Source organism: Phodopus roborovskii, unplaced genomic scaffold (genome assembly GCF_943737965.1).
Source record: "Phodopus roborovskii unplaced genomic scaffold, PHOROB, whole genome shotgun sequence".
Classification (NCBI taxonomy): Eukaryota; Metazoa; Chordata; class Mammalia; order Rodentia; family Cricetidae; genus Phodopus; species Phodopus roborovskii.
The window spans coordinates 10,787,256-10,812,510 of record NW_026126418.1 but is presented as its reverse complement, the minus strand read 5'-3'; positions in this window follow the sequence as shown (position 1 = coordinate 10,812,510).

The following is a 25,255-nucleotide window of genomic DNA, read 5'->3' as shown; positions in this document are numbered from 1 at the left end:
TGCTCATCTTACTCAGACAGAAATGTGTTAATTAGCATAACAACATAGATGTACAGCTATGTGATAATTATAAAATTGTAGCTGATTTGACTAAATCTATCCATATATTGTCATTGCAATGAGTGGGAAGTCCCTTGTCATTTTCAAACTTGTTAGGTATTTTTTTAATGTCCCTTTTCTATCAGGTGAAGGAACCTTTCCTTAAAAATATCCCCAATAGTCAAATTCCTTCCTGTCTCCTAACTTTCATTCCCTTTTTTCTTATAATCCTGGATGTTTTTCTTCTCTTTTTTTTTAATCTATGTATTTGATTAAATTCTAAAATCATGACTAAAAACTCATATATTGTTGTTTCATTTGCCAAAGTTATTTACAAACTTCTCAAGTATCTTTACTTAATCTCTGTCTATATTCTTGATACAGACAATATATATTATTGCGCATGGGCACCTTTGAGCTAAATCCCTTTATTTGAGATAATATGTATATTGTCAAAAAAAATTTTAAACAAGTATAAAGGAAATCTGATATTGGGAGGAGTTGCTGTCTTAAAAATCTGCCAGGCAGTGGTGGTGAATGCTTTTAATCCCAGCACTTGGGGATCCAGAGGCAGGTGTATCTCTGTGAGAACTGTAGCCTAGTCTACAGAGTGAGTTTCAGGACAGGCTCCAAAGCAATACAGAGAAAGCCTGTCTCCATTAAAAAAAAAAAAAAAGACAAACAAAACCTTAACATGATCTCCAGTACACTACCATTAGCACTTGGCTCATTTCACACAAAATGGAATTTATCTCAGAAGATCAACAGCCCCATATCCAGTTGTTTGTTTGTTTCTGTTTTTCCAAGCACATTTCTCATTTACAATTGCAGCGGAGTACTGCAGCAAATTGATGGTAGAGGTTTGCCAGTTTGTTGTTAGAGACTTGTATTTTCTTGGTACCTTGACTAATTTTATAGCAGGGTTCAAGACTTCAACTTCCTCTAGGGCAAACTGGGATAGTTACATAGTGACCACTTGCCAGATGCTCACATATTAGGGATGAGGTTTGAAGAAATATCAGTGTTCCCGAATTTTCAGGAAGTCATTAAGGCAGAGACTGTGGATTAAGTGAAGTAGCAACTGCAGACAAGAATATGTAGACTTTGAGGGTAACATTATTCTGTATTGAATATGCTTAACTGATGAAAAAGCAAGCAGGTTTTTATTTGAGTAAAAACTTACATCTAAACATTTCTATATATATCCACAAAACAACGTTTTCACTTCATTGTTTCTTCAATGAATGTTCTACGTTGCTTTTAATTTGCTATCTTCAGAGTATGTGTTAGGATTCAGGCATTATGCTGGCTTGTCTCCTGTCACCTAGCAGGAGGCACTCAGGCAGTACCCTTGCCAACCCAGAGTTTTGTGCTGCTAAATCACTAAGTAGTCTGTATTCTTTTTCTCTTTCTCTCTCCTATCTCACTCTTTGCTTTACCACTCCCTTCCCTTCCCTCCAATCTAATTTCCCAAATAACCTCAATAATGTGTTTTTCCCTCACCCTCTGTGGTTAGGACCCACCCACTAAGCTCTGTCTTCCATTGTGTTATAACATTAATGTTAGGATTCTGGCATAATGCTGGCCCGTCCCCTGTCAGATGGCATTTAGGAAAACACTTAGCCATTCCAGAGGCCCCTATGGTCTTATGTCACTACATCATGTGCTGCGAGGCTACATCATGCATTGCAGGGCAATGTAAGTCTGCCTACATGCTCAAAACTTACCTTTTAAGCAAGTTCTGCTGCGGCTTGTTCTCTCTTCACTACTTCTTTTCTTGGCCGATCTTGACAGCTTCTTCTTACCCCCACTCCTTAATAAACTCCCATGTGCTTTTGTTGTATTGTATGGCTCGTTTATCAATGCTGCCATAGGACAACTACAGCTTGCAAATATTTCTAGGCACATTCTTTCAAATTGCCTCTATAAATGAGTTACAAAAAATTATGTGAATTTCCCTGATTTGAATATTTATGCTCCTTATTTTCTTATATTATTAGTGATAGGCCTCTCCGACAATGCAGCAATCTGAATAAGACCAAATCAAACCGTATTAGAAAAAGCCCCAGTTTAATGGATACAGTGCTCCTAAATGGCCTTCCAGTCCCCCAGAGAAGAGACAGGAGAGATGGGAAAACCACATGTCTATTTTCTGGGGTGCAGTTTAAAAACCCTATGAGAATGGTCTTCAGCATTTCTGGGGGAGGGGTCATCATTTGGTGAACTTTTTGAAATTTTGAGATGCAGCAGGTTTGGGAGGGAGATAGGAGAGGGATGCTTGAGTGGAACTTTCTCAGTAACAATTAGTGTTTTAGATTATTATAATCTGCCAAACTGGTGCAGGATTAAATAGTAATCCTGGATACCTATACATAAAAGTAACAATATACAGACTGAGAAAGGTGTGTCTATGTTTCTATAAATATACATACAAAGGCATACACATGCACAAACATGTATTGAGGCCAAGAATTTGAAGGACAAAAAGAGTTTTTGGTGATACATGGGGAGTTTGAAAGGAAGAAAGTGCCAAAGACCTGGGATGGTATTCAGGTCCCAAAGAGAATGTGTGGAGTCTCAGGGTGAGGATGGGGATGAGGTGGGTATAGGTGGTGGCAGCGGTAGAGGTAGGGGGATAAACTCTTAGGGTGAATCAGGATGGCTGCCAGAAAACTTTAATTGAAAAAAAAATCTGCCATTTTTATACATTATGGTTGGTCATAGGATTAAACTGGAGACAAGGGTCAAGTGAGCTGGTCTGTGGCTTGAGATCAGGGCTTGAGGAGTCTCACATTGACTTTGGCAATAGACAACAGTCATATATTAATGGAAGGGCCACAAATTACTCTTTCTATAGATAAAGAAAATGACTGCTTTATAAAGCAGGAACTTTCCTCCAGACCCCAAGGGAATAGAGACATTTTTCCAAATGTCTGAAGTTGGGAAAAAGACTTCTGGGGCACAGACATTATATTACCATTCCCTCATCTTACTTTATCGACCTGTTCATGGCATAATTCTCCAAAGACAGAAGGTCCTGATGTCTCACTCTCTTCCCATTTAACATAGCATTCTGATTTCTCTGTATTTATTAACTGAAATTCATGACTTGGATTCCCTTACAGAGATTATCCTGCCTCTGCCTCCCAAGTGCTAGGATTAAAGGTGTACACCACCTGGCAACATGAGTGTTTTTAACACAGCAGTAGAGAAGCAAATTAAGATAATGGTCTTCATTTTGAGAAAATTGTTATGCTTTTACCTAAAAGTTATCCCTTGTTATAGAAAAACAGGGCATAAAATATCCACCCTCTATTATAATTGTTAACTATACTGAAATCATATTATTATGAATCATATACAAGGAAGAGATAAAATTTTCCAGTTATATTTGTGCATTCAATTAATTTCTATCATTGGAAACACAAGTTACAGACATTTTGCCCAAGAGACCATTACAATGTGACTGCCCAAACTTAGACTTCTTAAATTAATATATATCAATTACTGATGAAGGAGACAACCCTAAAAAGGAAGCTAAACCTTTTGGCAATGCAACTTCACATAAAGTTCCTGCTGGAGAACCCATACATTTATGTTACAAAAAAAAAAAAATAAATAAAAAAAGCAAAAGATACTGTAGCATCTTAACTGTTTATGGGTTTATTTTGTGCCATACTTACAGATAACATCAACTGACTTTGACTGAATTTAAGGGCTTAATTTGGAATGTTCTGATTAAACTGAGCATTGGTCATGTTCAAGTACTTTTACTACTACTAAATAGTTATTAAAATAATTTTATATTTGTAGATTAGTAGGCATGCACACTTAAGCAATATGTACTATGGGGCAGAAATAAAAAAAAGCAGGAGGAATTTTCTTGTTCATCCACATCTACCTATTTCCCTGAAAGTGACGTCAGTTTTAATGGAGCATGAAGAAGTTACTAATGTACAGGCTTATGAAATTCCATGCTCAGAAATTCAGTCTTTAAATGGAACCTGATGAAATGTTAGTGTGCTCTGAGAAAGGGTGTCTGAAAGCATTTATGCCAAAAGTCTAATTAAGGGAAATGAAAGTACTTATTAACAAACAAAGTGAGAAGCTGATATAGAGAAAGAGGCATTGCAGGCTGCTGTTAGGAAAGCAATCGGTGAAGTCTATTGGAGGTATGAAGAAAAAGCAGTTAGACATGTAGGCTTCTGGCTGGATGTTAAGTGAGAGTAAAGGACTGCAGATCAATAATGCAATAAAGGGGACAGAAGGCTAATGGTTCTCTTGTTTCAAAGTGGAAATGGCATTTTTGTGTCTGACTGTAAACCTTAAGTGATGGCTTTGTTAATCACAGCACACAAAGCATGCCATTTCACCCTTCTGATCACAAAGAGTTCTGCTGTACTAAGCCATCATTATATGACGTCTGCATTTAGGTTCATTTGGGTGCTGGATGTGAGTTATATCTAGCCAAGTATGGGGAGGACCAGTTTATAAAAAACAATGTTTTCAACTCAGAAGATTTTAATATAGGTGAAGAGTGGAAAAGAACCAGATGGGTAAAGTTAGTAAATGGAAATGATTGTACAAGGAAAAAATGGATGTACTGAGAAGTCAGACCCTGATGATTTATCCTTCCTCTGTCTAGGTTCAGAAAATACCAACTCTGAAAACATGTATTTTAGTAACATCTCTGAGAATAGTTCTTAGAATGTGTGTGAGAATTCTAGATAAATGTCCAGTGGCCCAAATCCAACTGCAGGGCAGACTTTCTCATTTCAATGGGCTATTCTTTATACACTGTCACTTTCCCAATACTTAACAAAATGTTGACAGGCAGGATGGTGAGACAGCTTTGCTGGTAAAGTTACTTGCAGGTAAGCCCAAACAAAGACTTGGTTTCAATCCAAGGGACCTTTATGGTGAGATAAGAAAACCAACTCCTGTTGATCATTTTCTGATTTCAATGTTTGTAATGTGGCATAATGAATGCACCCCTGCCTGTGCACAACACACACACACACACACACACACACACACACACACACACACACACACACAAATGAATGAATGAATGAATAAATGAATGTAAAATTGAAAAAATAAAAGTCAGCTGTTTGATGGTGTTTTGAACTTTGGTGTCTTAAATGTATAAAGAGATAGATTTTAATCTTTTTTGGTTTTTTGAGTCAAGGTTTCTCTGTGGTTTAGGAGGCTGTCCTGGAACTAACTCATGTAGACCAAGATGGTCTCAAACTCACAGAGATCCGCCTGTCTCTGCCTCCCCAGTGCTGAGGGAAAGGCATGCACCACCACTTCCCGGCCGATAGATTCTAATCTTACAACTATTAACTACACATCTTGTTCCTTTACATTCTGCACATTATTTATCCTTTTGCCTTCATGAAATTTTACTGGCAGTCTAAATATTCATTTAGCTTCCTTACATTAAAAAAATAAAATAAGACTATAATCAGGTTTTAGTTTGCTAGCTTCCTGATTTCATCGAGTGTTCTTATACTCCATTACGTGTCATAAGTACTCTGTATGAGAGTCAATTTCCAAGAAGAGTCTCTAAATGCCATTAGTTATAATGGTGTTTAGGAACAAGGCTTTGGTGATGACCCTCTATATCTATTTTATACATATAAAGTAGGTCAAACAGAACCACTTACCCTCTCATATTCAATTCATCATTAATGTGGCTCTACTCTCTTCTTGGTATCTTCTCCTTTTCATATTAAGTATCCCTTGTCCTCTGAAAGTCTTCTGTTAGGAAATTGCTTTATGATAATCACATCTCTTATGCTCCTGAATATCTCTGCATCTTTCTGCTTCATTCTGCCTTTGTCATCTCAGAAATTGGATAAGAAAAATGGAATGCAGTATGCAAAAAGAAGGCACACATTTACATTACATATTTCTGTATTTTCTCTAATGCATGCATATGCAAAGGAAGTCTGCAGTGTCATAAATGATGCAAAGTAATGTCATCTTTAAGAAGATAATTTCAAAATGTGTAAAGTATTAGAAGTTGTAAAGAAGTGGAAAGTAATTCACAAATCTAGACAAGAACTTTCAAGGTATCTTTTATAAGATGGATGGATCTTTTAAATTTTTCTTAGTGTCAGCAGATTAGAACGAGATGTAGTCTTAGGAAGGAGATCCTACTTAAGCCTTATTTTAAAGGAAGATAAAACTAGGACAATCTACTCTTAAAGAGAAAGACTGCAATGTTAAGCTCAGAAGTCTATACCACTTCCAACAACAAAATATTGAGGTTGTAGCATAGCCATGAAAGACTGGAGAAACAATGGATGCTTTTGCTATTTTCAACAATGATGAGTTATATAAGTGGCTAAAGAAATCATAGCTAAGTTAGGAGGTAAACCAATGAGGAAGAAATGGTCAGCAGCCTTTTGTTTCTTCTACACATTGACTAGTTGATCACCTTGATTCTTCTCTGTTCGATACATCCTATTTGATTGTCATTTAATGTATAAACCTTAGCTTTAAATTTTTAAAGCCTTTGAACATCCTGAGTAATAAATTGGTATATAATAACAGCTGATAACATTTAGAAAGCATGTGTCATTCCCATATTTATAATATTATTTGAATGATACCATAAACTAAGGATAATTGTAACCATCTCATTATTTCTTCTTTTAAGATTTTTCTAAATGTGTTGCAAACAAAGAAACACATTTAGAAATTGCACATATATGTATACATGTACACACACATATATAAATATGTATATATATACAGTAGATTAGCTATCTAGCTAGATGATACTTGTGGTGTGTGTGTGTGTGTGTGTGTGTGTGTGTGTGTGTGTGTGTGTGTGTGTGTGTGTAATAGTTCCATTTACCATACTCCAAGGATCCTGACCTGAGAATAAATTGAACTTAAGGTATGAAAGATCACTAAAATGAAGACAGAAGATTCTTGTTAAATAGAATGACAAAATACTTTTTAAACACAAAGACACATATTCATGGAAAAATAAATATTTGTAAATGTTTTTGCAACTAAAAAAACTAAAAAGGAATCCATAAATTGAGATAAATCTCCATCTAAATACCAATGAAAATTGGGATTAATAATTGAAAATTGTTTTTACAATCTTAAAATTTGTATGAAACCACCACACCTTTGATTAAAAAAAAAAAACTAAGCAATTTTAGCATTAGATCAAATTGGAAAGAAACATAAATTATGTTTTATATTTGATAACTAAAGCTCATAATTTTGGCAGATCTGGTAAGAATAGCACAAAATAAAGAGACTATGAGTCATATCACTTTTTTTATTATTTGATTTCTTATTTTACATGCATCCTATTTCCCTCTCCCTCCCTCTCTCCCTCAATTCCTCCCTCACTTTTATCCTCTCTGCCCCTTCACATGCACGCTGACCACACTCCCCTTCCATCCCCCCACCCCAATTCTACTATAGGGCAATGACATCCAGGTGGGGTCATGTAGATCTGACAGGTCATGTGAAGTAGGGACTAGGACTTCCTTCCTGTCTCTAGGTTAAGGCAGTATCCCTCCATGGGGTATGTGTGGGCAAAGTCCTTTTGTGCACCAGGGATACATCCTGGTTTCACTGTCTGAGGTCACTTACTCAGTTCAGTCCTTCTGGCTGAGAAAGATATTCAGGGGGGACTGAGTCAGACCCATACTGGATTCTCTACTATCAGTCTGGGGGCCCATTACCTTATCCTTGTTCAGTCAGCTGTCTCAATGTGTTTCTGCAACCTGGTCTTGTCCTCTCCATCTGCATCTGGGTTCTAGTTTGACTCAAAGTTTAGGTATGGGTGTATGCTTCTGTTTCCAACAGGTATTAGCTGGGGGCGCCATGGATAAGGTAGTTGTTGATCTCACTATCCGGGAAGGGCATTTATGGTAGCCTTTCCACGGATGCTCAAATTGTTAGGTCTCTAGAACTTTCTTTGGATTCAGTTTTCTCGACAAACCAATATTGGCTCCCTCTTTTATGTCCTCTCTCTCTCTCTCTCTCTCTCTCTCTCTCTCTCTCTCTGTCTGTCTGTCTGTCTCTTGCCTGTCTTCTATTCCTACCCAGACTAAATCTTCCTAGTTGCACAAGTTTTCCTTTCATCCCTCTCACTTTCACCTATTTCTCAATACATTCAATACCCCGCCGCATCCCCTGGGCTCTGGGTGACTTGTCCCTTCACACTTCTGTGAGGGATTTTATATGAATCTCTAAGATACAGCTTTTATCCTAGTTCCTCTGGTGGTGTGAATTACAGGCTAGTGAACCTTTGCTCTAGGTCTAAAGTCCAAATATGAGAGAGTACATACTATGTTCCTCTTTTTGTTACTGGATTACATCATTCAGGATAGTTTCTTCAAGTGCCATCCTCTTGCCTGCAAATTTCAAGATACCATTATCTTTTTCTGCAGAGTAGTATCCCATTGTGTAGATGTACAACATCTTCTTCATCCATTCTTCAATGGAGGGGCATCTAAGTTGCTTCCAGTTTCTTGCTATTACAAATAATGGTGCTATGAACATATTTGAACAGATGTCTTTGTTGCCTGGATGTGGATCATTTGGGTATATGTCTAAGAGAGGGATTGCTGGGTCCTGTGGAAAACTAATTCCCATTTTCCTGAGGAATGACCATACTGATCTCCAAAATGGATGTATGAGTTTACACTCCCACCAGCAGTGGAGGAGTGTTCCCCTTTCCCCACATCCTCTCCAGCATGAACTGTAATTGGTGTTTCTAAGTTTAGCCATTCTGGCAGGAGGAGTAAGATGGTCTCTCAAAGTTGTTTTGATTTGCATTTCCCTGATAGCTAAGGATGTTGTGCACTTTCTAAAGTGTCTTTCAGCCATTTTGATTTCCTCTATTGACAATTCTTTCGTCAGTTCTGTACCCCATTTTTAATAGGGTAATTTGATGTTTTATTGACTAGTTTCTTGAGTTATTTGTATATTTTGGAGATCAGCCCTTTGTCAGATATAGGATTGGTGAAAATCTTTTCCCAGTCTGTGGGCTACCATTTGGTCTCGCCCACTGTGTCTTTTGCCTTACAAAAGCTTCTAAGTTTGAAGAGGTCCTATTTATTAATAATTGCTCTCAGTACCTGTGCCCCAGGAGTTATATTCAGGAAGCAGTCTCCTATACCAATTTTTCCAAGGGTACCTCCTACTTTCTCTTCTAAGAGGTTCAGTGTGGCTGCATTGATGTTGAGGTCTTTGATCCATTTGGAATTAAGTTTTGTGCATGGTGACAGACATGGGTCTATCTGCAGTCTTCTAAATACCCTCATCCAATTGTGCCAGCACCATTTGTTGAAGATGTTGTCCTTGCCCCATGGTATTCTTTTAGCTCTTTTGTCAAAAATCAGGTGTTCATAGGTGTGTGGGTTAATATCAGGGATTTCAATTCGATTCCATTGGTCTACCTGTCTATTTTTATGCCAATACCAGGCTGTTTTCAGAACTATAGTTCTGTAGTAGAGCTTAAATCAGTAATGGTTATCCTCCAGAAGTTCTTTTATTGTACAGGGTTGTTTTGGCTATCCTGGGTCTTTTGTTTTTCCATATAAAGTTGATTATTATCCTTTCAAGGTCAGTGAAGAATTGTGCTGGGATTTTAATGGGAGTTGCATTGAATTTGTAGATTGCTTTTGGCAAGATTGCCATTTTTAGTATGTTTATCTTACCTATCCAAGAGCATGGGAGATCTTTCCATTTTCAGGTATCTTCTTTAATTTCTTTCTTTAGAACCACAAAGTTCTTATTATATAGGTATTTCACTTGTTTGGTAAGTGTTACCCCAAGATACTTTATGTTGCTTGTGGCTATTGTAAAGGTTGATGTTTCTCTGATTTCTTCCTCTGTCTCTTTGTCATCTGAAAACAGTAGGGCTACTGTTTTTTTTTTTTTTTTTTTTTTTTAGTTTATCTTGTACCCTGCTAGTTTGCTGAAGGTGTTTATCATATGTACAAGTTCCCCAGTAGAGTTTATTGGTTCGCTTATCTTATCATCTGCAAATAGAGACAGTTTGACATCTTCCTTTCCAATTTGGATCCACTTGATCTCCTTTGTTTCTCTCCATTCAGTTTGATGTTGACAGTTGGTTTGCTGTAATTGCTCTTATTATGTTTATGTATATTCCTGTTATCCCTGGTCTCTCCAAGACCTTTATCATAAAAGGGTGTGTAATTTTGTCGAAGGCTTTTTCAGCATCTAGGGATATAATCTTTTTCAGTTTGTTTATATGGTGGATCACGTTGATAGATTTTCGTATGTTAAACCATCCCTGCATTCCAGGGATGAAGCCTACTTGGTCATGGTATATGATTTCTCTGAATTTGGTTTGCCAGTATTTTATTGAGTATTTTTGCATCGATGTTCATCAGGGATATTGATGTGTAGATTTATTTCTTAGTTATGTCTTTGTGAGGCTTGGGTGCGAAGGTTGTTATAGCCTCATGAAATGAGTTTGACAATGAACCTTCCATTTCTATATTGTGGAACATTTTGAGCAGTATTGGCATTAGGTCTTCCTTGAATGTATGGTAGAATTCTGCCCTGAACCCAATTGACCCTGGGCTTTTTTTGTTTGGAAGGCTTTCCATGACTGCTTCTATTTCATTTTAGGTTATAGATATATTTAAGTTATTTGTTTGTTCTTAATTTAATTTTGGTAAGTGATAGTTATCCAGAAATTTGTCCACTTCCTTTGAATTTTCAATTTTTGTGGAATACAGGTTTATAAATTATGACCTGAAAATTGTCTGGATTTCCTATGTGTCCATTGTTATGTTCCCCTTTTTGTTTATGATTTTGTTAATTTGCATGTTCTGTCTCTGCTTTTTAGTTAGTTTAGATAAAGGTTTGTCTATCCTGTTGATTTTCTCCAAAAACCAACTCTTCGTTGCATTGAAATTTTGTATTGTTTTCCTGGTTTATATTTTGTTGATTTCAGCCCTCATGTTCATTATTTCCTGGAGTCTACTCCTCCAGGGTGAGTTTGGTTCTTTTTGTTCTAAGCCTTTTAATTGTGCCATTAATTCTCTTATGTGACTATCCTCTATTTTCTTCATATGGGCACTTAGTGCAACAAACTTTCCTCGTAGCACTGCTTATGAGGTATCCCATGAGTTCGGGTATGTTGTGAGCTCATTCTCATTGAATAATAGAAAGTCCTTAATTACTTTCTTTATTTCTTCTTTGACCCAGGAGTGGTGCAATTGCACATTGTTCAGTTTCCATGAGTTTGCAGGTTTTCTGCTATTTGTGTTGTAGTTGAATTCCAATTTTAAAGCATGGTGGTCCTATAAGATACAGGGGACTATTCTAATTCTCTTGAATCTGTTGAGGTTTTTTTTATGCCACCTAGTATGTGGTCGATTTTAGAGAAGGTTCCATGTGGAGCAGAGAAGAAAGTTCTATAGATGTCTGTTAAACCCAAATGAGACAAACCTTCTGTTAGTTCATTTGTTACTTTGTTGAGTTTCTGATTGGTGGTCCTGTCTAGTGTTGAGAGTGGTGTGTTGAAATCTCCCACTATAAGTGTGTGAGATTTTATGTGAGCTTTGAGATTTAGTAGTGTTTCTTTTATGAATGTGGGTACCTTTGTAATTGTGGCATAGATGTTCAAAACTGAGATTTTGTGTTGATGGATTTCTCCTGCGATGAATACAAAATGACCGTTTTCATCTCTCTTGATTAATTTTGGTTTGAAGTCTAACTTGTTAGATATTAGGATGGCCACACCTGCTTGCTTCTTGGTTCCATTTGATTGGAAGATCTTTTCCCAACACTTTACCCTGAGGTAATGTCTATTTTTGAAGCTTAGATGTGTTTCTTGTATGCAGCAGAAGGATTCTGTCTTTGTATCCATTCTGTTAGCGTGTGTCTTTTTATAGGTGAGTCAAGACCATTAATTTTGAGGGTGAGTAAGGACCGTTGATTGTTGATGCTTGTTTGTTTTATATTTGTTGTTGGCAGTGGTATTGTTAATATATTTGTCCTGTATTACCCTTGCTTTCTGATGTAGATAGATTATCTGTTGCTTACATTTTTGTGGGCATAGTTAATTTCCTTGGGTTGGAGTTTTTCTTCCAATACTTTCTGTAGGGCTGCAATTGTAGATAGGTATTGGGAAAATCTGGTTTTGTTATTAAATATCTGGTTTTCTCTATCTATAGTGATTGATAGTTTTGCTGCGTATAATAGCCTGGCCTGGTATTTGTGGTCTCTTAGTACTGTAGAACATCTATCCCGGAACTTCTGACCTTGAGGGTTTCCATGGAAAAATCAGGTGTAATTTTGATAGGTCTGCCTTTATATGTTACCTATCCTACTTCCTTTGCTGCTCTTAATATTCTTTTTTATTTTGTATGCTAAGTATTTTGATTATTATATTTCGAGACATCTTTTTCCTTTGGTCCAGACTATTTGGGGTTGTGTATGCTTCTTGTACTTTCATGGGCATGTCCTTCTTCAGGTTGGGAAAGTTTTCCTCAATGATTTTCTTGAATATGTTTTCAGCACCTTTGAGCTGGGCTTCCTCACCTTCCTCTATGCCTATTATTCTTAGGTTTGGCCTTTTCATGGTGTCCCACATTTCCTGGATGTTTTATGTTAAGGATTTGTTGGATTTATGATTTTCTTTGGTCGATGCATCTATTTCTTCTAGTTTATCTTCTGCGCATGAGATTCACTCTTCCATCTCTTGAATTCTGTTGTTATGCTTGTGTCTGTAGTTCCCAGTCTTTTGCCCTGTTTTTCTATTTCCTCCCTTCCTTTGGTTTGTGTTGCCTTTATTTCCTCTGTTTCAGTTTTCAAGTCTTGAACCGTTTCCTTCACCTTCTTTATTGTTTTTTCTTGGCTTTCTGTACTTTCTTTACTTTCCTTATGGACTTTTTTCATTTCTTCCACTTTTGTGTTTGTTTTTTCTTCCATTTCTTTAAGGGGTTTTCTCACATCTTCTTTGAGGACCTCTATCATTTTTATGACTGCTTTGTTGTTGTGTTTCAGTCTAGTTGGTGTAGATTCCCTATATTCTGGTGGTGTCATGTTTGTCTTTCTGTTGTTAGGTGTTTTCTTGTAGTGCCATTTTCGCATAGCTTCTTCCAGTAGGTGTAGGTACAAAGATTATTGGTACTTCCCTGGTGGGCTTATGTGGGTCATAGGTTTGATATCTGTAGCTCAGGGTGGTTCAATTTCTCTGAGAGTTCTCTCCACAGGCAGGGGCCTGCAGATGGCATCAGTGATCAGCCTCTAGTAGAAGACAAGATGGGGTTCAAAGATCCTGAATGCCAGGACTCTGGATGTTACTTGTGCCTATAGGCATATCTAGCCTGGTCCTGGTACTCTCCAGCTGATGTTTCTTTATCAGAGGCCCTGCTATGGGGGTCAGTGATCCTGCTGGATGTACTCAGCATGGTCCTGCAGAGATAGGTGGATCTCTTGGAGGGGCCTGGGACACCAGTAGAGGTCAAAGCAGGTGGAAATTATGGGTGGTCCCCTATGGATAGGCAGGTCTCCTGTGTTCAGAGCTGCTCCGAGAAGTTTCCCAAAGTTGTGTGGACTGTTGTCTCCATCCTCTGTCCCAGTGCTCTACCAGAGCAGTCAGACATTGGACAGGGTAGGGTACAGGGTTGGGGGAGGGCAGGCATGAGGTAGGGGTGGGTGGGAGTATAACAGAGCTCCAAGAGTCATACCACTTCTTAGAACAATTTATTTATAGTATGTTTTCCAGGAAGACTCCTTGATAAAAACATATCTTTTTTTTGAACAGTGCTTTAAACAATTGCATATCAACAGACTGAAGAATGAAACATTTTCTTGTTTTATGATACTTACTAAAAACAACTTAACTCCTGGTGGGAGGAAGAGGCCAGCAGATATCGGTGAGTTTTAGGCCAGCCTGATCTTTAGAGCATGTACCTGAACAGCAAAGGCTACACAGAGAAATCCTGTCTCAAACACACACACACACACACACACACACAGAGAGAGAGAGAGAGAGAGAGAGAGAGAGAGAGAGAGAGAGAGAACCCAAAAATAAATGGAAGAAAAGAATGAAGAAATTATGAAAGAAACAAAGAAAGAAAGAAAGGAAGGAAGGAAGGAAGGAAGGAAGGAAGGAAGGAAGAACCACCAGTGAAAAAGATTATATGGTGTTTTACCTGAAGACGAGGAAGTGGTAGTGGAAGGAATTTCTCAGTATGTACTAATACTTGGAGATGTACAGGAATTCTGACCTGGCATTATACAGAAGCAGAAAAACAGATAAGGATGATGCCATCTATGTGAAAAGGCTAGATTAAAGGACTGAGTGTTTTCCCTCTGTAAAAGAGCATAAATATTTTTGAAATGATTATCCTGACTTAAGCATTATGAAGTACATGCATTTATCAAAATATTCTCCAAGAAATCTCAACTGTACACCACTTCATGGTTAAATATGTCAGAGAAAAATCAATTATCAAAAAATATATAATTAGAAATGATGAAAACAACAAAAGGGGAAATAAAAGAAGTAAGTAGAGTATGATGCATCATCCAATAGAGAGGAGGCTTACTCACAGTAAGATGCCTCAAAAAGCTCCATGCCAGTCAGCCTGCTGGGATTTCAGGATCCTAAAAGGAGAAAATAGGACAGACTTGAGAAGGATTTTGCTTTGGAGAAACAACAGTGGTTTGAACCAGACCGATATGAAGTTTGCTTAATATAGTTACCGTACCAGATAATCCTGAATTTTCACCTTAAAAATGGTTCCATTAAAATTTCTTTTAATTTGTTCCATTAAATTTAATTTGTTCCATTAAAATTTCTCTGGACAAAATGAGAATACCAACTTTAACACTTGTACATACTCCCTTCATTACTGTTATGTTCAAGATATATTTAAGGAAGGTCAATTTATTGCTCATCTTTGTGTAACAATAGAATTATGTTATATGTTTATAACATATTCTGTTTTCATTAATTTCCTTGCTAACACTGCAACAATAGTGTTCAGTGTAATGGTCTCTTTATTGGCACATGCTCTTATGTTCCTTTAAAGATATTTTAAAATTTTATGTGGATGCTTCATATTTTTAGGTAGCTGTTGGTTGGATGGATGGATGGATGGATGGATGGATAAATAGATGGATGGAGAATTAGATAGATGGATGGATATATAGACAGCTGATAGACAGTAGACACTGTTTTAACTTGTATATTTTAATATTTTCTTTTACATTACTACTATTCTTATATAATTAACATACATTTTGTGAGATTGGCTCTTTATGTAACATGATTTGCTGAGATCATTCTAAGAGCTTTGGAACAGATGGGGTGAGTTTAAATATAAGCAACAGTAGCCTCACATTACCTCCTTGCAGTGCCACTTGGAAGAAACTCAACAAAAATCAATACCTAACCACAGAATATATACTCATGCTCTTTTAAATAATAAAAGTCCTCACATATATGGTTCTATATGAACAAAATATATATATTTGGAGTAAGAGAAAAAATTAATGTTATAATTTTCTAGTGAGTACCTTTATATTTTGGGGACAAGTTATTCTGGCATATAACCTATCCAAACATGACATTAAATATACTTACGTTATATTAAAATATCCATAGAAACAAACTCATTGAAAAGTTTCAAGACTAGAAGGGATTCTGTAGAGAATCTCACAAATCTCTAACAATTGGGCAACATGTGGTGAAAAAAATAACAAAATGTAAATTAAGCCATGCCAGAGAAAATATTCATAGTTTAATCTACAAGTAGGCAACAAGTATATACATACTGGTAGTGTTATCCTGCTGGTTGTATTTCTGTGTTTTGCAGGGACTGAATTATATACCCCATATAAAAAAGTATCTCAGTTTTCATTAATATGAATTAGACTTGTATTTATACTCTTTACATAGTATGCAGACAAACATACTAAAATGAACTATATCTGTCTTAGATGATCCCTCATAAAGGTAAATAATCTTATGAATCACACTTGTCTGAGGGAGCAAGTTTACAGTGTAATGTGCTTTCTTTTCATCATAGTAAATTACAAGATCAAACTAGTGATTGCTCAAAAGACATGCTTGAGGCCTTTAATTACAAGTTCAAACTATTGAATATTCAACAGACATGCTTGGGACCATTTATTGTTAAACATTTTAACATTGTCATGATCGATACATAGTACAGAGTATAGTGTACTAAGACATCCCTTTCCATCCTTGGAAGACTGCTCCATGGGTACAGTGCTCAAAGTACAAGCATAACAATCTTAATTCAGATCCTAGGATTCATGTCAATCCCATGACATTGGCACATGGAAATCCAATGCTCCTGCACTGAGATGGGAAGCAGAGAAAAGAGAGTCCCTGGAAGCTCATTCCTAAGCTGACTTGGCATATATAGGAACAAACAATAAGGGACCCTATCTCAAGCAGGAGGGAAGGGAAGGAGCAACACTGAAGTTGTTCTCTAACCTACTTAGGTGTGCCATGATACACAGAGAGATTCTATTATTGATTCAATTCTAATATTGAGATTCGCTCCTGGCCATAATGAAGAAATTGGATGTACTGACTATCTTACTCGAAAAACAACTGCAAAATTAACAAAATGATGTTTTAAACATTTACAAATATTGAACACTAGGAAATAGAGAGTATGAGCAATTGTGAGAGAGGGCATGACTGTGGAAGGATGGAAGACTGGAGAGATATTAAGACAGGAGATTGTGCAGAGAAAACCATACCAGCAATGTTCTGTGGAGTGTCTGTGTTAGTCACAGAAGGGTCCAGAACTTTAGGCTGACATATCACAAAGCTTGAAAAAGTGTGATAAATGTGATAGTTCCCAGAGAACAACATGTTAACAGAACTTTGCATTCTAATAGCCAGAAAGGACTTTCTCTATGAACAATCACAGTGTTCTACCTAGACATAAAAATGTTAGGCTTTCAAACATTAAAAGGTATGTTCATCTGTAGGGCTAAATTCATTAAAAAAAAATGTGAGAGAATAAAATTGCTCTATAAAGTCCAAAAGACTTGTATCTAGTATATACACAGGACACTTTCAACTAAAAAGCAAAATGCTAAACCACTGAATGTATTTATGTTTGTCAGTGCATATATAGTTTACTATATATATATATATATATGTGTGTGTGTGTGTGTGTGTGTGTGTGTGTCATATACATACAGTTCTATATCTGTGTATGTGTACCTCACTAGACAAGATAGTCAAGTTATTTGTGAAAATAGCATTATTTTCCACCAGGTATATACAAATTCAAAGTAAAAAACATACCATTATACTAGAATAACACAATTATAAAAATAAGACTTGATAATATCATGTACTTATGCAAATGTGAAACAATGTTAATGAAAACACAAATTATTGCTGTTTTTGAAAATAAGTCCAGCACTTTTTTGCAATGTGGAATGTCTGCTAACATTATATGTATAAATCAGACCTAGGTATTTTCAGAAAAAAAATTGGATATGCACACATGGATTTATGTATATGTTCATAACATCTTCTTGAGATGCTTATCCTATAACCATCTCAAAAAGTCATTCAGAGATAAATGGAAAAGCCAATTGTATTAAATACTCCAGTAGATATTTTTGTTTCTAAAGTGCTTCATTGCACAGTTTCTAAAGTATGGAGTATTTATCAGTAAGGAGAACAAGTCTCTGCTGCATACAGTAATGCAAATGAATTTTAAAATTCTTTTGCTGAAGGAAAATAAGTGAATATAAAACGAAATAAGCCTTATAATTTTATGCATGTGGAATTAAAGAAAATGCAAATTTATCCTTTCTGACAAAAATCAGCAGGTCAGTAGTTGTCAAAGGTGAGTAGGTAATTTTCTGCAAAATTTATGAAACAAAATTATTTTAGCTTATTTTATGAATAAGGAAAACAATCTACATCTTCATTGTGGTAAGAGTTATGTGAATGTATGCAAATATCAAGCTTTGTCAGTTTGTATGTACAAATGGTATATTTTAGTGCTGCAAAAGTCACATCTCAACAAACATGATTTAAATAATGTATGTTTAAAATCAAGTCAATGAAAAAAATCAAATAAAATTTATTCACTCGTCAATGAAGCAATACTTTGCCAATAAATATGTAGTGACTTAGATTAGCAGTCCCCATAATTTTAATTGTTGTTTGAAATAGAAAACAGGATTTTCTCCTCCAGTAAAAACTGTACTACCAAAGCAAAGGTCTGCTCTGCCAACACATGCTAAATCACAAAACCATATTCTCCAGTGATAATTACAGAATGGAGAAGAGAAGCAGGAGTGATACAATTTTCTGGTGACTTAGTCTCTGAACCATGTCTTCCTTAATTCTATTTCCTCATATTACAGATCAAAAAGGGAATCCAGAGAAAGATCTGCTATACTGAGTAAATGTCCAGTCACCATCAACAGGAGGGTTAAGATCTTTACAAGTTATTTGCACGTTACCACAAATCAATATAATTCTGAGGGTTGTGAATGGGAAATCAGTGTTTTGGGTCATATCTGTCTGGTTTGCCAGATTACTGTGATTGCCAGGTTCTTTCTCTCTGAATCAGCCATTGCAAGGAAGAAATGGTTTATACTTACAAATGTTTCTGCTACATCTAGATTCTATTAGGTGTTTATTTCCAAATGTAGACCATTGTGGGTATGATGCAAGATTTGACAACCTCACATTGTCAAGATGTATCAGAGGAAGTTTCTAATAGGAGTAGGATTATTTGATCATTTCTGTTCCCCTTCCCATTACTGCTTAGAGAATAGATTAACTCAGAATAATACTCTGTCAAATGTCCTAGAGGACATGAATTGCAGATACTCCTAATGAATGTCCACCTCAGTTAATCTCACTACTTTAATCTCCTGAGTACCTTATTCTAACATACCTAAAACCTTAGTGAAGTTTTCAAGTGTCAAAAATAGACCATAATGGTACATTTTCAGTCTTTAAGAAGGTTCTTCAAAACCAGTGATATGTTTCTCCAAGAATCCTCTTAATCCTCAGAATAATGTTTCAATGTAGAACTGTGTCAGTGTGAAAAACTATACAAAATATAATAACATGATACTCTTTTGTGATACTTCACCTTGAAATGTTGCAGCTGACAGATGACTGGCTGTCAGGCACACTGGAGTTGAAGATGTTCACTAGACTCAAGCTGTTATGAAAACGTAAAAGGTTTTGACATGAAAAATAACAAGTGTTTTTTTCTGTATGCCAGTTTCAATGCCATATGTCTCCAACAGGCTCTATAAAATCTGGTCAGTTTGTTATTTGTTTTGATAAAGAGATGGGCAACTGTAGTTGCTTTTAGAAGTTTGTATGTAACCAATTTCAACATGGTTTTAGACGTCCTGCTTTAGTAACAGGAATGTTGTTGTCATAAGTGAGACATTCAGCACAACCCCTTAATATATCACATAAAAAAAAAAAGATCACCCATCTTTCTCAAGGTGAAAAAACATGTACTCATAAGCTTGTGTTATGTTATAGCAAGTGTGCCAAATGATTGTAATGTATTAAAAGGGAATACTATTCACTGTCATCACTGCTTTTGTAAAGATGACAAATGTCACATCATGTCATATTTTGTCATGTATACTTATCAAATTTATATAAGATGCTTCCTACTATAGCAAGTGTGAGTACAAGAGTCATGTCCAGCATGTTGCTATCTCTATGGACTAAGAATTCTCTGAGTTTTGTGTTATGAAATACCTCTATCTTATCCTGGTCATCTCTGTCACTGAAGGGAAAATAAATGGCATCGATAATTCAAAACAGTAAATGATTGAAAAACACTTAGTTTTCAAAAGCACTGATAGCTATAGCATTAAGCAGTAATGAATTTTAAGCTCCAGTCAATGAATTAGTTCTGTAACAAACATGTAGCTTATGTCTTCTGCATGGCTAGTAAACTTTGTTTTGTTAAGGGCCAGACAGTATTTAGAATCTGGGACACATGTGTCTATTTCATGTAGAGTTCTATTGTTATAGAATTTTCACAGAAATAAGCTCTTATAGACCATGTGTACATGAACACACATAAATACATACGATAATGACAAGTATTTTCCATGGATACTAAGTTTAAATATCATGAATGTTTCACTTTCAGGAATGTATCTTATTTTGCTTTTTGCAATGATTAATAAAAATAAGCAATAAAAACAGTTTATAAGCTATACAAGTCATGTAGTACCTTATAATTCATGTTAGTGTATACCTAATAGTTATGATCATGGGAAGCAAGGCACTTTTTACAATCCCTGGGAAAGAGTTCATTGACTCTTCATCCAGGGGTAGGACCCTGTGAAATTTTCCTGGCCCTCACTGGAATGTCAATTGGCATTACTACTGAGGTCATGTAGGTAACCATGTATTGAGGTATCATTTGTTCAGCTTTCTTGTCTTATGCAGAAGAAATTACCCAGCAACAGACATCATGGTCTTCTGATTCTTACGATACTTCCTCAGGTTACTACACAAATTTTCCTTAGTTAGGTGTAGGGATTGCACTGTAGTTATGGCACTTTGTTTAGGGGACCCCAGAGCTACTTGTTCTTTCCATGACCATATATGAATCTCTGCAGTAGTCTCTATCTTTGAAAAATAAGAAGCTGTTTTAATGAGGAGTGAGATATATTCTCTGTGATACATGGATAAGTATTTATAATACAATCAGAATTTATATGGGTTTAGGAAATTGCAGAAGTAGATTCTCCTCTAGGGTCTATTTTGTTTCCTGGTACAAGTAGTTTATATGTTTTTAGGATCAGGAACAAATTACGTCCTCTTGAGCAGTTCTTATTTCCAACTATGGAGCCATTGGTTATCACAAGACTCAAGATCTACTTTCACACTATGCAAGATCCTATGCCTTGTAGTTCATAGGCTTTCATGGTGAGTAATACTACTGACTGCTTTTATCCCTTGTCAGGTTGAATGACATCTTCTGAGAAGAATTAACAGTATTCTTTGACTCAAGATATGGTTAAAATAAACCACATAAATAAAAAATTACCAAAATTACACAAATATAGTAGACTCATCTTTAGTTTTCCTTCTACCATAAGCATTTTCTTTTCTCTGAGTCACCATCTCTTGACTCATCACTGTATCCTCATATTTATGTTGCTTCCCCTCAGATGTTTTAGTACATCTTAGCGAGCCACTGAAATCATTTAATGCATACCAGAGGCCTCTAATTTTAAATGCACTATTTGCAACATATCAATCACTAATACATTAATCCATGTAAAACAAAGCAGAAAAATATCAGCCTTTCCCTGCCTCCTTTGGCTCTTAATTTGCCTGTTTTAAATTGTATAAATTATTTCCTCAGCAAATGAGGGTATTAAATTCTCCAAAGCCCTAAACAAAAAATCTAATTGTTCCAGACCCTAATTGCCTTCCAAATGGCAAGAGTACAAGACCTCAAGTCATCTTCTGATTTGTTAATGTATAAATCCGAAGACTCTCAAAGTCTCCAAGTCATTGATAAGGTCAACTATTGGTAGGAGACATAATTTTTAAAAGCCAGTAACTCAATAGAACATAGCTCCTTGGAGGCAAGGATGCAGTGTAATTTATCTTCAGCTCCAGCAAACCTTAGCATAGGATAGAATAGAAATGATCCCCAGAAAATAGTGAATGTTGCTTGCTTTCTCAGCTCACAGTAGCAGTTTGTAGGAAATATAGTATCCTACATAAACCTCTGAAACATCACAACATTAAAACGGAATTCATTGTCATTCTCCAGATGTCATTGTCAGTATTCAATGCATCTCACTCTCAGAGGACTGGGGTATAAAACATTTAATGCTTCAGAGTGGAAAAAAAAAGCAACAACAAAAATATAGCAGGGGATGCTTTATCTTCCAGAAAGCAGATATTTCTGTTTTAAGCTTCTGAATCTAATAGATAGCACAAGGAGTGTTGTAATCTGCTGATGTTCTACAAAGTTGTATTACCACTTGGAACATGATATTCTTTTGGAACAGATTTGCAGATTACAGAATATTTATCAAACTTTGACCCTGTCTTCTAGTGCTTTTAACATGTCTTATACATGCTATTGTGAGAAACAAATCAAAATTTTAACCTGAAATAAAACAAAATTTCTAGCAAATGAAAATAACCTTCTGGACAAAAGTACAGGAAATGTGCATGTACAAAAAAAAATCATTCTGACTCAGCTGCCTAATTTGAAGATCTTAAAAGGGCAAACATAAATAGCCAAGGAATAATGATTTAGTACTTTTCTTTGCGTGTAAAAGCCACGGGAACTCTGCCAGTTGCATAATCAACAGAAATCACTGTTGTGAGAAATGTATTAATTTATCTTCAGATGTTCAGCAGTGGCTACTGAAAAAGGTCTTAGTGTTATGGATGATTCAATGGTAGTTACTTACGCATTGCCATGGCAAAAATGAAGGGAAGAAATACTAATTTGGGGTCATGGCTTCAAAAGATTCAGTTCAGCATGGCAGGGAGAATATGGCAGATCTTCTCACATTATGGTGGGAGTGAAGCAGAGAGAGGGGGAAGATGGTACTTACCTGATCTGCTCCTTCTCTCCCCTTTGATTGTGTCTGGGGTAAATAGCCAATGAAATGATGCTACCCATATTAAAAATATGTCTTTGAACTTCTTTTTATTCACTCTTGAACTATGTTTGCTAACATTGCCAGAGGCCTGTTTTTCTTATAACCCATGTCATGTTTAATGCAGCTAAGTTAAGAGTAAATGTGAGGGTAATAATATAAAAAGGGTATCCATCCATCCATTCTCCACTCTTACTCCTAGATATTAAGTAATATAGCATAGTAGTGTTGACTTCTTCCTGGTTTTGACTCTAGCTAAGGCTTTAAGTTAAACCTAACACATCTAAGAGGGTATTTCCAAAATGACTAGATAAAGCAAAATTAATGAGAGACAATAGCTCTATGCTGTCAGGTTGACCTGATATGGGAAAAGTGATTTCTCTGCACAGGGCTGAGAATAAACAGCACGTATGTACAAAATTCATGAGTTTATAATTTAAGAAAAATGTTACTACATTTACAGAGAAAGATATCACTTGAGTGGGTTTCCACTTTTGTGAATCAACTATTATGAAGTTCTAAGCCATAATGGGCCACAGCCATTTAAAATAGCCAGAAGGATGGTTGGTTAGGAAGACCGAGGATATATTTTTATTTTGCATTATATTCATTCATTTGCAAATACTTCACATAGAAAAGTTTTTTTTTTTTTTTTTATGTTTTAGAATGGTGTGGATTAAACAGTTAAGTAAAAACAGTGCTTCACTAATGGGGTTTAATTAAATCCCCTACAAACAAAGCTAACAGTTTTCATTTTAAATTATTTCATTTGAATAACTTAACTTTTGAGGAAATTTATTTGTCATTCTTTTAAGAATAGTAACCATTGGGGTGAGTAGGAAACTGAGGTCAGGATGCAAAATACAAAAAAATAACAATAATAATTAAATAATAAATTAAAAATGGTAGCTATTTCTGGGCATTGGTGTTGCACTCCTTTAATCCTAGCACTCACGAGGCAGAGGCAAATGAATCTCTGTGAGTTCGAGGTCAGCTTGGTTTACAGAGCAAGTTCCAGGTCTGGCTTCAATAAAATACAGAGAAAACCTGTCTCAAAAATCAAAAAATAAAACAGAAACCAAAACAAAAACAGAGCTGTCATTAAATTTATTCAAAAGGCTAATATATATATATATATATATATATATATATATATATATATATGTGTGTGTGTGTGTGTGTGTGTGTATATATATATATATATATATATATATATATGATAATAGACTTTAATGCGTTCATATTACATATGAAAAAGGTTTGCATTGAGAAACAAAGTTTGTTAGAACAGGAAGGTATTTTGAAAATTTATTTGAAATCTACCATAAATAGATAATTCCACATTTCTTTTAGTTTTCAAAACTAATATTAGGAAAATATAAATTTAGCATTTATTAAAAACAGTTCATTCAATACAATTGGAATATGGCCAAAATAAAATTCTTTAGTTTTTCTTCATTTTACATAACAACCACAGTTCCCCCTTGCTTCCCTTCCACCTCCCCAAACCCACTCACCCTTGTCTACTTTCCAGAAAGGTGAGGCCTCCAAATGGGGAATCAACAAAGCCTGGCACATTCAGTTGAGGCAGGACCAATATCCCTCTATCTCCTCACCTCAACCACCCCCCCCCAATCAAGACTGAGCAAAGCTTCCCACCGTATGGAATGGGTTTCAAAAAGCCAGTTCATGAACTAGAGATAGATTCTTGTCCCACGGCTAGGGGTCCCATACACAGACCATATTACAAAACTGTTGCTCACAATCAGAGGTCCTGGTTCTGTCCCATGCAGACTCCCCAGCAGTTGGCCTGGAGTCCAGGAGTTCCTGAAAGTTCAGTTAACTCTCCCTGTGGGTTTCCCCATCATGATCTTGACATCCCCCCTCCACCCTCTTACCCCTTGCTTCCTGCTTTACTTTGAGATAAAATTACCAGCTCAGGTCTCATCAATTGCAGGTCCATTAGAGCAGTTCACTATGTCCAACTTGGAATCATTTCTCACCGAAAAGCCAATGACCAAGAGAAAAACATAAAAGCTAAAGAATAGTGAGGCAAGGCTGTAAATAGACAACACATGCTACGAAATAATTCTGCCAGCACCAGAAACTAGTTACATTTTTTTTTTCAGTGCCCATGTGGAGTTTATTGAGGGATTGGAGAGAAAGGGGGGTAGCTGGTGGCAAACGGAAAGCAGGGTAGAGAGAGAGAAGAGAAAGAGCAAGAGAGCAAGAGAGAGGAAGAAGGAGCAAGAGCAAGAGAGAAGGAAAAAGAGAGAGAGGAGACAGAGAGGGGAGCGCGTTTGGTGCACTTGCTTTATTTTTTTTTCTCCTTTTTTTTTTTACTTTATTTAATTTTATATAACAAAGTCCAATTAAATGAAAACAAACATTTATACACAATATTTGGGAATTTGGGTGTCGTTCTTTCCAAACTACTTCCTGCTGGTAAGGGGCGCTGTCATGGGGGGATTCGAAGAAGATTAGGATATCCTGGCTGTAGTCTGTAGGGCTGCTTTGTCCAGCTGTTTTGAATGTAGGGTTAGCTTGTACT